The sequence below is a fragment of the Podarcis bocagei genome (assembly GCF_964188305.1).
Source record: "Podarcis bocagei genome assembly, chromosome: 11".
NCBI lineage: Eukaryota > Metazoa > Chordata > Lepidosauria > Squamata > Lacertidae > Podarcis > Podarcis bocagei.
Genome location: NC_138136.1, coordinates 12,151,870 through 12,167,924, shown reverse-complemented (window position 1 = coordinate 12,167,924; position 16,055 = coordinate 12,151,870). Strand labels below are relative to the sequence as shown.

Here is a 16,055-nt window from a genome sequence, read left to right as displayed (position 1 = left end):
AATCTTCCCTTTACAGGATTGCCTTCAGACGGCTCGGAGGTCGGGTAACTCCATACCCTCTAACATTTCTACAATAAAAATAGGGAGGGAGGCGCTGTGGGTTAAACCACAGAGCCTAGGACTTGCTGATCAGAAGGTCGGCGATTCGAATCCCCGTGACAGGGTGAGCTCCCATTGCTCAGTCCCTGCTCCTGCCAACCTAGCAGTTCGAAAGCACGTCAAAGTGCAAGTAGATAAATAGGTACCGCTCCGGCGGGAAGGTAAATGGCGTTTCCGTGTGCTGCTCTGGTTCGCCAGAAGCGGCTTAGTCATGCTGGCCACATGACCTGGAAGCTGTACGCCGGCTCCCTTGGCCAATAAAGCGAGATGAGCGCTGCAACTCCAGAGTCGGCCACGACTGGACCTAATGGTCAGGGGCCCCTTTACTTTTACCTTTAAGGAAAAGTGGGACATTCCAAGATCAAATCAGAAACTGGGATGGCTTCTCTAAATCAGGGACGTCCCTGGAAAATGGGAACACATGGAGGGTCTGTAAGTAGTAGTACAGAAAGGAGTAGGCATATATAGTGAGGCAATGGACTCTTACGTAACAACAGTGCTTAATGTTGCCATGACAGCAGCAAGATTCCTAATTAATGTTGCTCCTGCTAAATGACAGCTTCAGGATGTCTTGATCACACACATTTTAAGGGAAGCAGAAACCACAGAGGGACTGCAGGCTTTCCGTTAAATTTCCCTTTTTGTACCATCTCCCATGGTGCACCTCACCCCATCAGTTCTGGCATTTCTTATCTTCCATGATTGTCCTGATCTTGGGCCTCAGCCATCTCAAGTGTTGGTGTCAGGCCCTGTCAGAGGGCCCCCACCACAATAAAACCAAAAAAGGATAAAATATGTATATGAAACAGAGTGGGGAAAAATGAATTATCTTTTTAGGAAATACTTCCCGGGCCTTTTTGTGTGCAAACACACTAATTATTGAGGGAAAACCTCAGTTTTATGCAATGCTGCTGTTGATAATAAAGCATATGACAAGAAATCTGTGTCAGTTAGCAACAACAGTCATAAAAATCTCTTACCAAAATGCACCTCTTACTTGCTTCAATTTGCAGCTCTGAGCTGAGAGAGCATGTCACAATGTGGTCTGATGCTCATAAAGACAAGTAGTGAAACGTTTCAACTGGCAAAAAATTAATGTGGCTGAATCTGAGGCCCACTTTGAGCTTGAGGCCCCAGGCCAAATGGCCCTTCTGCCCCCCCCCCTTTCTCCATCCTTGCTTTTCCAGGTTGTCCCATTCATTGCAGTGAAGGCAGCCGGTCTGTATGCTTGCACGCCAATTCGTGTGCAGGTGGTCTGACTGCTTCTGTTGCACTAACTGGGGCAGCCCCCATGGTTAGGAGTGCAGTGAGCGACTCATGCAAGCAGTGTGGGATGAGCTGCCCATTCACAGGGGCGGAGGAAAGGGGTCGGCGGGGGTGCCTCCCCCTGGGTGTCATCACTGAGGGGGGTGACATTCAGCGTGCCACCCGCCGGCAGCTCCCAAGCCTTCCCTGAGCCGTCAGGGGAAGGGGTGGAGCTGCGCCGCCTTGCCATAGCTGTCAACCTTCCCTTTTTTTGCGGGAAATTCCCTTATTCCAGCACCGTTTCCCGCTGCTATCCCAGATTGTTAGATATCCCATAGACTGTCCCTGGGACAGGTGAGGCTGCTGATCCCTTATTTTCAAATCTGAAAGTTGACAGCTATGCGCCTTCCCCCCTTCCCCCTTCATTTTGACAGCTCGGGGGAGGCTTGGGAGTCGCAGGCGGATGGTGCGCCATTGCCCCCCACTCCCGGGCTGCTTCCTGGGGGGGTTGGAGTCTCCCCTGAGCTGTCAAAAGTAAGAGGGAAGGGAGGAAGGGTGCTGGCAAAGTGGAGCGGTTCCCTCTTCCTCTGCCCAGGAAGCAGCCCGCCATGGGCGGCTTGTTCCGCCCCCATGGGCAGCTCGCCCCGCCCCCATGGGCACAGCATATGCGCTGCTACAGGTACCGGGGCAGCTAGCTCCGCCTCTGCCCATTCACACAATACAGCAAGAACTACCTTGCGATCGAGGCAGCTCCAGGTGTGCTTCAAGGATAAAGTGACTGTGGCTCCATTCTGTCAATTGACAGCTTACATTTTGTACTTGCTGCTCATGTGAATGAGCCACTGGCTAGAGAAGGGAAGGGGAAGGCCATAAACGGTACAGTGTTAACAGTAGAATAAGAGCGAAATCGCAGTTCCTCCAGACCAGGGGTCAGCAAACTTTTTCAGCAGGGGGCCGGTCCATTGTCCCTCAGACCTTGTGGGGGGGCCGGATGAATGAACGAATTCCTATGCCCCACAAATAACCCAGAGATGCATTTTAAATAAAAGCCCACATTCTACTCATGTAAAAACACCAGGCAGGCCCCACAAATAACCCAGAGATGCATTTTAAATAAAAGCACACATTCTACTCGTGTAAAAACACGCTGATTCCCAGACTCTCCGCGGGTCGCAATTAGAAGGCGATTGGGCCGGATCCGGCCCCCAGGCCTTAGTTTGCCTACCCATGCCCCAGACAGTCAGCGTTTTGCAAGAGGGATTCAAGCGCATAACTGAACTTTCGGTTTGTGCAATTAATTATGCCCTCTGCTAAAAGTGGCAACGTAGCTTCTTCATTCACTTAGGAAACTGAGCGAATGTGTCACTTACGGCCTCATTTACCAGCATGGCATTTGTCAAGGAATTACAAATTTGAAATTTTATGCTCGTCAGGAACTTATATGCTAAGCTTTTTTCTTTTTTCTGGTCATGCAAAGTACCTGCTTCTTTCACATCATCATCCTTGATCTATATGCTTTTTATGTTCTTTGTCAGCAATGCCATAACATGTTTAGGGACACATCCCCCCTATTTTTGCAGGTGTATTTGGCAACATGCCATTGATGCAATAATAGTTTTGGATTGATATTGGAGTGTCCACAGATTATTCCAGTTTATCTGTTGTTTTGTGGTGATGTTGCGATATCACCACGTTTTTGCCATCTGGAGGGGCACCCCTGAAATCTAATGCAACCAAAAGGAGAACAAAAAAAGACCACCGCAACATTTGCGGCAGAAAATGTCACAGGATTTCAGAAGGAAGCTACAAGCATGAACTGACAGGAAATGAAGCAATATGTCCACCCCCAAACAGGCGCCAACAGTATTGAAAGTGGGAAGGTGTATGACTGTCCTAATACCATCTGAGCAGAAATGAGAGAGCTAGCGTGGTGTAGTGGTTAGGGTGTCAGGCTAGAATCTGGGAGACCAGGGTTCAAATCCCCACTTGGCCAGGAAGCTCATTGGGTGAGCTTGGGCCAGTCACTGCCTCTTAGCCTAACCTACCTCATAGGTTCCATTGGGGATTAAAGGAGCAAGGGGAGAGTCATGTACACCACCTTGAACTCCTTGAAGTCAAAGGAACTATACAAATGCAGAAAATAAACAAGTCAGAATATATGCAAAATATAGTACCTCTGGATGCGAATGGGATCCGTTCCAGAGCCCTGTTCGCATCCTGAAGTGAACGCAACTCGTGTCTGCGCGTGTCGCAATTTGCCACGTCTGCACATGCGCGTGACGTCATTTTGAGCATCTGTGCATGTGCGAGCGGCGAAACCCGGAAGTAACGCTTTCCATTACTTCCAGGTCGCCGCAGAGCGCAACCCGAAGCTACTTTAACCCAAGGTATGACTGTATAATCTTGTGGGGACCTGCATTGCTCTTCCCTTTTGCAAATACATCCGTACCTCGGAAGTCAAACACCTTGCGAGACGAACATTTCGGCTCCCAAACGCCGCAAACACAGAAGTGATTGTTCCAGTTTATGAATGTTCTTTGGAACCCGAACACCCGTCGCTGCTTCCATGGCTTCTGATTGGCTGAAGGACTTCCGGAACGGATTCCGTTCGACTACCGAGGTACAACTGTAAACAGTATATGCAGTCCCTCCTGCAAAAAGCTTTCTACCCTCAGTGCTGACTAAAGTTAACTTACGTGTTTCCTTGTGCTGCTCTATGTTTAAATTTTTTAATTCATAGCTCTTACCGTGTGAGAGTGAAATGATTTTTGTGCGTGAGTAGGAACAGTCCTTACATTTTACTTTAATTCGATTTTCTGTTCTTAATTTATTTTCCTTCTGATGTTGTAGAAACACAGTATTTAATTAAAAAATATGTATGGGGGGGTCATGCCTTGGGGCAAAAGACTCCTCTGAACCCAACAGCAGATATGTTCAAACTGAACCAGAGTTGAATATTTGTTTGAGGTACTTATTCATGTCTACTTAAAAGGGTGTGCTTGGCTTCTAATGGTGTTTAATTACGTCTTGTATGTTTTGGTCTCAAAACCACTCTGCAATAGCTCCTACCGTAACCTAAATTAACCAAGCTAACTTCAAGACCATGCGTCTGGATGACTCTGCAAAAAAGAAAAAGAAAAAGTAGTGAATGACTGGTCTTCAGCCTGACTGGTCTGCTCTAGATTCTAGCCATGATTAATCTTCCCACAAGCTTTGTGGTTTGCACATAAATATTTGATAGTCAGTTCCACGTCACACATTATGAGCGATCTTGTCACTACTCACAGGACAGAGGCCGGCTGAGTCACAGAACAGTAGGCCCAGAGAGGCATGTTTGGATTTGATGTGCAGGATCGCAGCTCTCAGTTTTCTTTTAAGGTGCAACTCCCGACTGTACGAACAGACAAGATTCTGAATTGGTTAGGCTGTGCCAGCAGAGACCCTGGCAAGGAAGAGCTTACAGCAGCACAGCCTCAGGGCACACATCAACAGAGAGAGTTTGCAGATGTTGCAACAGCAGCACACCTCACTAAGTGCACCCTGGCATCTTCTGCAAACTCTCATTCTTGCTACGAAAACACTAGCAGTAAACCTCATGACACAGGTGATGTTAATTTGTTTTTCTATCATAGGAAGGGCCGTACGGCATGTGACCTACGAAGCTGAACACAGGCCATCAGCTACATCTGCTGAAACGTGGGTTTGGTCCCTGCCTAGGGCTGGAAAAGATAGAGGTTACCACCAATATGTGGCTGGTTTTGTACCTTCAGCTTGGCAGGCAGGTCACATTCTGTCCAGGCCTGTTTTGCATCCGCCTCTCATGCACGATCATTAGGCATTTGCAGGGTTTGCAATTAGCCAGGTGCATTTTGCACCTTGCTTTGGACCGCTTGCAACCAAGTGAAGATGCCTAGGAACCAGGATGGCTCTGATGTCTCCACCATTTGGAGGTGCATGCCTGAGGATCTTTGGATATTGGACTCTTTTCACACACTAACACCCCGTTCTGTAGAATTCTGTTGTATTCTATCAGAACTAGCTAGAACCAATCACAGTCAGAACATCATTTGACAAATAAGACTTTAGAGTCATCTTGCCCCCAAATGGCAACGAGACATTCTGTTTCGGCGACAGTAAGAGAGTTTGGATTTGGATTTGTAAACTTGGTTTAAGTAGGGTTGCCGTATTTCAAAAAAATTGAAAATCCGGACACAAAAGTTGTTGAGCAGATGTAAATGGGCATTGCAAGCTTTTTAAATGGCTGTTTGGTTGATGGCAATCCTCTTTGAGAGGCAGTCTTACCTGAAAAGCAGTACAGAAGTCTTTTAAGTGAATGAATGCACACATAAAATAATACATCTTAGTGGTTCTTAGTAAGAAATCTAAGTGGTGAATAGTTATATAGCATATTGCCTTCCTTCTCCCCTCATTTAACATAATAATGTTGTGTAAGGCTGCAATTCTAACCCCACTTACCTGCGAGTAAGCTCTACTGAATTCCATAGGACTTACCTACTAATAGACATGGTTAAGCTGATGCTGCAAATAAACTTTTTACGAGAGTGACAGGATAGGTATTATCATTCGGGATATTTCTTTTCTACCTGAAACAGTGTTTGAAACACCCATTGTTCTAGGTGCATTTTGCAACAGGGAATTTCATTAGTGTGAGCAATTTCTGAGCTCTGGGCGCAGTACTGTGCCTAAGATTTCAGGTTAAAACTGCAGAGTGGAAGGAAAAGGGGACCTTTTTTCTGCCTCCCACTTCCAGCTACTCTATGAAGACTGGAGAAGAGACCCTCTTAAGAATATTAGAGGTGTGGGCAGGAGAAGGACTAGACCATGTGAAAAATGAAGATAATATTATAGCTGCAGTTCATTCATTTTCAGCTTTGTATTCTCGTTATAAGAAAGCGTGCCTAGACATTCCATTGTTGTGCCCATAACCTTAAGGTGCCATTCAGGTCCTACCTTTCGTATCTCAGCTTCTAATGCTGTCTTGAAGTAAATTTCTGGTAGTGTATTCAGGAAGGGAGCAAGAGACCAACAGGGCGAAAGACATTTATTATTGCCTCCTAGTTTGTGATCTACTTTTAAAATTCAGCTGCTTTTAATTACTATACAGTGGTACCTTGGGCTAAGTACTTAATTCGTTCCGGAGGTCCGTTCTTAACCTGAAACTGTTCTTAACATGAAGCACCACTTTAGCTAATGGGGCCTCCCGCCGCCGCTGTGCAGCCAGCGCACAATTTCTGTTCTCATCCTGAAGCAAAGTTCTTAACTATTTCTGGGTTAGTGGAGTCTGTAAACTGAAGCGTATGTAACCTGAGGCGTATGTACCACTGTAATGCTTTTTAATAAAAAAATGCAAATGTCCACTGTTTTTCAAACACGCCACCTTCAAGCTTTGCAGCCAAACTAGGCATCACTGATGCTAGTATTTTCTCATATTGTGGAGGAGGGGGGGAAAGTAGACACATATATCAGCAGTTAAGTGATCTATAATGCAAACCAAGTGGCCATTGCAGTCCTGCAAAATGAGCATGATGGCGATCGATAGCTCATCAGCAGATCAGCAAAAGCATCTTTGGTCATAAACGTAGCATCTCACTCTGCTGTTTCCTACCCACGTACTGTCTGCCCGTCTGAAGGGTGTAATTCAGGTTCTGTGAATAGGGCTTCCATTACAAAATGACATAGATTGTAGCTGGTTTGCTCTGACGTATCTGCAGTCCATTTTTGCACATGGACAAATTTACATGCTGTGAAATTACACTGGTTATTTTTCTCTCCTAATTTCTGTGCGAAACACTCACAGGACACTTATTTACAGGATTCTGCACAAGTGGTCCAATAGTTTAGAACAAGACAAAACACCCACAATGACATGCAAAATTAAGAATGCGATTAACAGCAAACCCCCACAAAAGATGAGCTTTATTTATGATAGCAATCGTCAGCACAGTGCAATGATTCCTGAAGATACTACCAACCCCTGTTCTTCTTTATACTAATAAATGCTCAGCTATCCTGAGCTGACACAGTCATATAATCATTCATTGACTGATAAACACAATTAGCAGCAGCTGCATACAAGAGAGGCTGGCTGTATCATCCTTTAACTGTTTCCTTTCTGAAAGCTGGAAGAGAGTTAGGTGCGACAAACCGATGTATTCCTTTATTGTGCATGAGGGACTGAGGGAAAAGTGCATGAGCAGAAAGCAAGGCAGTGTGGTACAGTGGTTAGGATTGGCTGGGGAGTCTTGGGTCAAATTCCCACTCAGTCACAAAGCTCACCTTGCCTCTGACATTTCTTTTTTGCTTAATACACCTCGCAGGGGGGTTGTGAAGATAAAAGGAAGGGAAAACGGTACCCAACTGAGCTCCTTGGAAGAAAGGCAAATAATAATTTATTTACTTTATTTCATAAAATGTATACACTGCTTGATTATAAAAAGCAACAACCTCAAAGTGGTTTTTAGGTAAAATTCTAAGAAATTGCTTGAGTGCCGGCAAAACTACAATGTCCAGATTTTTCTGTCTTCTGGTTTCCAATACTGTAATTTGAAACTAATGCCAAGGGCAGAGACCAGTGGTATTTCAAATTGTTTTGCCCGTTTAATGAGCTTTCCACACTAAAAGGTATTATTTGAATATAAGGGGATAAAGTTGCTGAATACATTGGAATTGACCCACCAAAATGAAAGGCTAAACCATTAATTGACTATAAAATTGAACATATTACCTAGAATGTTATTTGTGCTTGACAATACAGATTGCTTCAATGTGTGGCAAAAATATATTTCTAAATATATTTGGCAAGGAAAAAACCCAAGAATAAAATATAAAATATTGATAGATGCAAGAGAGAGAGGAGATTTTTCCCTCCTGGATATGAGATTATACTATGAAGCATCTTGTCTTTGTTGGTTGAAGGAATGGATGACATTGGAGAATTCACATATTCTAGACTTAAAAGGTCATGATAAAAATTTTGGTTGGCACATTTATCTATGGTATGAAAAGGTGAAAGTACATAAAGGATTTACAAATCATATAATTAGGAAAAAAATTGTATAGAGTATGGGATAAATACAAAAATCTATTAGAGGTAAAAACACTACTTTGGCTCTCACTGTTGGAAGCTATGTTGGTAAAGAAAAAGCATATGATAGAAGGGTGGACAACTTATAGAAATTTAAGTAAACAAGGGGGAGGAGTGTATAAATTAAAAGAATTTGAGGAATTATCAGGAAAATTAACGACATGGATACAATATCATCATTTGAATGAAGTATTTAAGAAAGATAGGATATGAGGGTTTGGGGATATATCACAACCTGTTGGAATGTAATGTACAGTGGTGCCTCGCAAGACGAACGAAAAACTCGCAAGACAAAAGAGTTTTCCGTTTTTGAGTCGTTCCGCAAGACGAATTTCCCTATGGGCTTGCTTCGCAAGAAGAAAGCCCATAGGGAAATCTCCGGGGACCTCTTTTAAAATGCTGCCGGTCGGGAGCAAAGACTTTCGCCCACCGCCGGCCTTCAGAAGAGGTCCTGGACCTCTTCTGAAGGCTGGCGGGGGGCAAAAGTCTTTGCTCCCCCCGCCTGCCTTCCTGGGACAGCGGAGACTTCTCCGCTGTCCCGGGCAATCTTAAAATGCTGGCGGGCGGCAGCGAAGCCTTCGCTGCCGACCCCCAGCATTTTAAAATCGCCCCGGGACAGCAGAGGCTTCGCTGCCGCCCGCCAGCATTTTTAAATCGCCCCGGGACAGCAGAGGCTTCGCTGCCGCCCGCCAGCATTTTAAAATTGCCCCGGGACAGCGGAGGCTTTTAAAATGCTGGCGGTCGGCAGCAAAGCGCTCCTGTCCCCGGAGCTTGCAGGGCGGGAGGTGGGGAGAAGGGCTTTTCTTCCCACCGCCAGCCTTCAGAACAGCCTTCTGAAGGCTGGCGGTGGGAAGAAAAGCCCTTGTCCCCCCCCCAGCCTTCAGAAGAGGTCGGGGGACAGACTGTCCCCGGACCTGGTCTGAAGGCGGTTTCCATAGGAACGCATTGATTGATTTTCAATGCATCCCTATGGGAAACCGTGCATCGCAAGACGAAAAACTCGCAAGAAGAAAAAACTTGCGGAATGAATTAATTTCGTCTTGCGAGGCACCACTGTAAAAGTGTTGTCTAAAATGCGGAAGATATTACTGGAATGGGAGACAAAGGCTAACCAAGTAAAATCCTCAGTGATACATTGGGCAATAGATATTGGTCATAATATAGATATGGAAGCATGGGAACGATTGTGGAATATGGATATAAAATTTACAGCATGTTACTCTCTAAGAGAAAATGATATGAAAATGATATATTGATGGTACCTAACACCAAGTAAATTGGCAAAAATGTAGAAATCCAAATCAAATCAGTGTTGGAAATGTAAAGAGAAAGAAGGTTCTTTTTATTATATGTGGTGGTCTTGTAGTAAGGTTAAGGTTTACTGGGAAATGATATATAATGAATTGAAAATGAATGGATAAACCAATATTTTGCAAAACACAAAACAACCACCACCCATACTTGCAATCAAATCCTACCTAGAACAACGAATGGGTGTGATACAGCCAACCAATGGGATACATCTTTAAATTACCGTATTTTTTGCTCTATAAGATTCACTTTTTCCCTTCTAAAAAGTAAGGGGAAATGTGTGTGTGTCTTATGGCGCGAATGCAGGCTGTGCAGCTATCCCAGAAGCCAGAACAGCAAGAGGGATTGCTGCTTTCACTGCACAGCGATCCCTCTTGCTGTTCTGGCTTCTGAGATTCAGAATATTTTTTTTCTTGTTTTCCTCCACCAAAAACTAGGTGCGTCTTGTGGTCTGGCGCGTCTTATAGAGCGAAAAATACGGTAGTTTTGCTTCATGCCTCTATCATTGTTCCTTTCATCACTATCCTCTCTCCTGCACTTCATTTCCTTCAGTTTATACAATAAGTTAGACAAAAAGAGCAAAAGTTTTTTGAGACCTTTTATGTGGGGTAAATAATTTGCATAGCTATTTTACTTCTGAAGCAGGAAAGGGACACACATTAAAATGCAGAGTGTTGCTCAATATAATAACAAAAAAGCAGTATCCTCACACCTCCCCCTTACGAAAAACAAACCATCAACAAAATGATCAACTGTTTATGGAAAACTGGAGGCCTTCTTTTTACTATCTGCCACAGTATTTTAGTGATATCGTGAGCAGGATTCAAGATAAGAGAGGCAGCAAAAACGATGTTCAGAAAGACTTTAGCAACAAGTATAAATAAACCAGCAACTAAGGATAAGAATAAAAACATCAGGGTGAGAGGGAGGAGGGAAGTCAAAAATAAAAATCAAAGTGAATGCTATATTGCTATGGTTCACCATTGGTGGTCCAGGGGGTCTGTGACACCCTTCACATAACAAAAACTACCATAGAGGTATCATAAATTTCAAAAGTAGGGGGTCCATGGCTTGGCTTTTGAAAAGCAGGGGGTCTGCAGTCCTTAGCTAACTAGGAACCACAGGTATACTGTACGTGAAGTAAACTGGTTAGAAACGTTTGAAAATTTAATAGAAAATATTACAAAAAAGAAAAGAAAGCCATCTCAGAGCTCTGTGGTATCCATTTATTTTATTTTTTAAAAAAATATTTATTAGAGTTTCCAATTTTTACAAACAAAAAGAAAAAAACAAACATAAAAAGCAAAAACACATAAATTTCACAGCTTATTTTCTCATAACATCTTTCCCCGACCCTTCTTGTATATCCAGTTCAAATTATTTATACAGCAAATCCTTATCTCAAAGCATTACAGCTTAAAAAGAAAAAGAAGAAAAACACCTTATTTTCTCTCCAACATCTTAGATTATTATAACTTTGAATAAAAGAAAACCATTTTATCAAATTCCTTTTACCATTACAGCTAAAACCCACTTAATTTCAATCCAACATCATTCAACATTCCTTAATTTTACAATATTTTTGTAAATAGTCCTTAAATTTTTTCCAATCTTCCTCTGCCGACTCTTCTCCCTGGGGTCACAGATTCTGCCAGTCATTTCCACCAGTCCCATACAGTCAATCAGCTTCATCTGCCATTCTTCAAAAGTGGGCAAATCTTGCATCTTCCAGTACTTTGCAATAAATATTCTTGCTGCTGTCGTTGCATACAAAAAGAAAGTTCTTCTTTAACACCAATTGGCCAACAATGCCCAGGAGAAAGGCCTCTGGTTTTTTCAGAAAGGTATATTTAAAAGCTTTTTCAGTTCATTATATATCATTTCCCAGAAAGCCTTAATCTTTGGGCACGTCCACCAAAGGTGAAAGAATGTACCTTCAGTTTCCTTACATTTCCAACATTTATTATCGGGCAAATGATAAATTTTTGCAAGCTTGACTGGGGTCATGTACCACCTATATATCATTTTCATAATATTTTCTCTTAAGGCATTGCATGCCATAAATTTCTTCCCGGTGGTCCACAACTGTTCCCAGTCAGCAAACATAATATTATGTCCAACATCTTGTGCCCATTTAATCATGACAGATTTAACCGTTTCATCCTGAGTATTCCATTTCAACAGCAAGTTATACATTTTTGACAAAATCTTGGTTTTGGGTTCTAACAGTTCTGTTTCCAGTTTAGATTTTTCCACCTGGAAGCCAACTTTTTTATCCAAATTGTAGGCCTCCATTATCTGATAATAATGGAGCCAATCTCTCACTTTACTTTTTAATTTCTTAAAACTCTGTAGTTTCAGTTTATCTCCTTCTTGTTCCAAAATTTCCCAATATTTCGGCCATTTGGCCTCCATATTGAGCTTTTTCTGAGCCTTTGCTTCCATCGGTGACATCTGTGGTATCCATTTACACCAGTGGTTCCTAACCTTTTTTTGGCCATGCCCCACCTAAGCATCTCTAAAATCCTGATGCCTGCCCAGGGTCGGATTTAGGTTTGATGAGGCCCTCAGCTACTGAAGGTAATGGGGCCCTTTATATGTCCAGCTGTCCTTTGTCAACAACAAATTGTCGCTGTTTTTTTGTGTTGAATATATGCTATACGGTAATTTATGGACCTACCCTAATAGGTTTCTAAAGCCGTTCACACATAACAAAACGTGTATTTTATCAAATTAATTGTTGAACTGAAATACAATTAAGAAGTATATTAATAGTGAAATAATTATTAAGCTCTAACTTAAAAGGTTTTTTATTCATAACAAAATAATGCAAACACATTTGGCAATAACAAGTTCCTTTAGAAACACAAATTACAAAGACTCATAATCCAGTGTCTAGAAACTTGCTATAACATGAAATAATAATAATAGCAAACCAGTGATATATTAGTTAGCAGGCAGGGCCCTTTACTTACACCATAGGAGCCTACACAACACAAAACACTGTTGCTGTATGTTGCTTTTATTGTTTTTATTTTGTTTTCTTTGTTTATCTTGTTTGTTTGTTTTGGTTTATCTTATATTTTGGAAACGTACATCCAGGTGTTTTTTCCTTTAATTTTTTTGGGGGCCCCCAAGTGAGTGGGGCCCTAAACTATAGCTTGTTTAGCTTAAACCTAAATCCGGCCCTGGGCCAGTAATTCTTATTATTCAAAAAGTGAAGTCCTATTCACGTGGAGGAAACCTAAAAGGCCATTCACTGTCCCCCTTTAAAAATCACATTGCCTCCCTGTGGAGCATGTGCCCCGCGTTGGGAACCACGGGTTTACACCCTGATGTTGCCCAGCAGCGTTGATGCAACCTGTTCCCAGAAGGCCAGTAGCACGCGGACAGAAAATGTGGAAATCGGTGTGTGTCCCAATCCTGGAGGGCTACGTGTGTTTTGTGTGTTTTACGCCTCGGACGTCCAGGTTTGCCTCTCGCTTCCGAGAGGAGGGCGCATGTGGCGAGGTTGGGGAAGGCGCACGTGGAAAGAGATTGGGGCAAACGAAGCGCCTCCCTGCCGCGGCGGGCAGAGCAACAAAACGCAGGCAGCGCCGCCGTGCGCCTTTCCTTTCTTCCTTTCCCCGACGAGCTCCAAGCTTTTGAATCTCCCCGCCCCTCGACGCCGGCCGGGGCACCCCCGGCCCCTTCCCCTGGCTGGCTGGCTGGCTTGGCTGGCTGCAGAGCAGGAGCGCGCCTCGCCGCTGCGCTGCCGCTGCTTCTCCTCCCTCCGCCGCCATACTGCGGGGCAACCCAAACTTGTTACACACTGGCACCAACTCCTCCTCCTTCGCTGGCCGCCCCCGTTGCCATTCCCATCAGTTGCTGCTGAGCGCGCAGCGAAGGGCCCGCGAACCTGTTCCCGGGGATCAATGCAACAAAATAGCAGAGAGGATCAAGAAGTTGGAGAGCAACAGCAGGTAAAGGGCGCCTGCTTCTTTTTTCTGCATGCTGCAGCGGATCGCGGGAGGCGGGGAGGGAGGAGGAGAAGGGGAAGGAGAAGGCGGCGTGCGGGAGGAGCCGCCGCCTCCGTCTTCTGCAACCCCCTTCGGATCCGCTGGAGGATCTCGGGCTGGGAGGAAAGAAGCGCTTCTTCTCCCTTCGCAGGTTTGCAAAGACGGGGCTTTTTTGGAGAGAGTGGTTTTTGCGCGGGGAGAGGGCGGCGCTGGAATGCGTTTTGCGGGGCTTTGCTGGTGGGAGCGCAAGGGCGAGCTATGGACGCCGGTGGTTGCTGGAGGAAAGGCACTCTCTCCTCGCTGTGTTTGTGTGTGTGTGTGTGTGTGTGTGCATGCGTGTGTTTGGGGATAGGGCGAGCGGCGAGCCCATCACCATCGTAATCGCTGCAGTCATAATTCTTCCGATCGGGAGGCGGGGTGGTGGTGGAAAGGACTGGGGCTGGCGGGCCCCGGGAGGACTTTATGGGGGTTGCGCGGGGTCTCGATCGACGCCGCTTGCCGCTCCGGTGGGCGCGCAGGGAGTGGTGGGCGCCTTGCCATCGCGGGCTGGGGGAGGGATACAGGAGAAACTGGCGTGGCGACGGCTGCCTATCTCCAGACACCCCTCCCCATACGCTAAAAAACCAAAACACGACCCCAAACCGTTTCGCCGTCCAAAGGTAACTTGGGTTTGGACGAGGCGAGAAAGAGACCGCAGCGTGGGCTTGCTCGTTTTGGACGTTTTGCATTATTTCAGCGTTATTTCGCTGCACCGTTTCCACCCAGCGGCTCCCCGCTTGGGCGCTTTGCAGCCGGAGTGCATGCATGCTTGCATCCTCTGCAACCGGTGTCTAACATGTTCACCTGCCTGCACAGACGCTCCGGTGAATCCGCCTCGTCTCCCCGACGCCCTTTTATTTATTTTTTATCAATGGGGGCAACGCAGCCTCTCTTTGTGTGCAAGCTTCAAGGGAAGAGGTGGGCTTCCACTATTGCCCTGTCATGATTTAGGGGGCTGCGTCTGTGTTTCTTCCGCCTGGTGGTGGTAGTTGGTGAGGACGTTTAAAAGGTCTTTTTTCCCTGCCTCCCCGGTGAGATTTTACATAAGGCTGAAGGGAAGGGGCCTTTTGCAATAATGGAGTTGCTGTGGAAAGAACTGAAGGAAAGAGGGCGTGGGGGAGAGAAGAATTAATCTGCTAAACTTTTCCCTGGAAACGGATGCAATATCATTAGCTTTCCATTTTAATCCGGGTTGAGTGGCTGCTGTCTTGCCCCTATCATTAATGTTTATATTTATGGGGAAATATATTGCCACTAGCTAAGGGAATTAAAAAAATAGCCGGTGCTTATGGGCCCGGACTGACCCAGTGGAAAATAACCAGTGATGCTCTGGATAGTTTCAAAAAACAAAACAAGAACCCAGTGTGGTTTGACAGGTTGATAAATTTCCTCTCTGGATCTGTTGACAAGTCCTCCCTCAGAAAGCTACTTCCCTGCGGCAATATAGAGTGCTGTACATCTTGTTCAATGGAATAGGGGTAGTAGAAATATCCTCCTGAAACTGGGGTGGGTTAGGGCAAGGAATCTGAGTCTGTGTGTCTTCCGGTCATGGACAGAGTATTTTGGAGAAGAGGATGTTGAGTGGGACCGCAGTGCACCTGTTGTCTCCATGCGCCTGTCCTCAGTTGGGCTCTCGATGATTGCCAGTGTAAACATGGAAAAGATACAGGAGCTGCCCCCCCCCCCGCTTTTTGATAAATCTAACACTGCAAAGAGCTCCCTGGGGGCTATTTCTGAGCTTAAACCTGCATGTGTATTTTCTTAGCATTAAGTCATTCAAAACTTAATTCCGTGTATACATACGCTTTTCAAAACATTATCTTTTGACCTTAATGGGTTTTAAGACAAACCCTTTTCAGTGGCGCTGTTTTGTTGTTGTTTTTAAGGCATGGGCTGAGATGACATCAGGTGTCCTTGGGCAGTCCCTCATTCCCTCCAAACTGGTTCGAAGTGGGATGCTGCTCTCCTGCTTTCATGTTATTTGGAACTGTGGTCTGAAGATACCATGCAGCTTTCAAGTGTAGCTTTCACGTTGGGGTTTTGTGCTTCACGAATGGGTGTGCCCACAGCAGAGTAATATTACACAATATATTATTATTTTTTAAAAAAATACCACAACAAAAGGGATGCATGATAAAAGGGTTTTAACAAGTGGTTGGCACTATGATATGCTGTTGTGCCATGGGATGGGCAGATGGTGAGAGAACCTTCTTGACAGCAGCTTCAGAGGACACCCAAAATTCACTGACTCCACAATG

At 44.9% G+C, this 16,055-nt stretch overlaps 2 protein-coding genes across 5 annotated transcripts in view; both read left to right on the top strand.

Annotated features, from left to right (window-relative positions):
* The window catches only part of LOC308597814 (uncharacterized protein), a 349,730-nt gene that overhangs the window by 194,945 nt on the left and 138,730 nt on the right, over positions 1 to 16,055 (top strand). The gene's annotated exons all lie outside the window — the stretch shown is intronic.
* LOC308597677 (semaphorin-4D-like) overlaps positions 13,337 to 16,055 on the top strand; it is a 122,029-nt gene continuing 119,310 nt past the window's right edge. For 3 of the 4 annotated variants that reach the window (XM_081213639.1, XM_081213635.1, XM_081213637.1), the window contains exon 1: positions 13,337 to 13,722. The gene's annotated coding sequence lies outside the window, so the exon portion shown is untranslated. Of the gene's footprint in view, positions 13,723 to 13,794; positions 13,910 to 16,055 lie in introns of those variants that run through there. The other variant, XM_081213636.1, reaches the window with a different exon arrangement.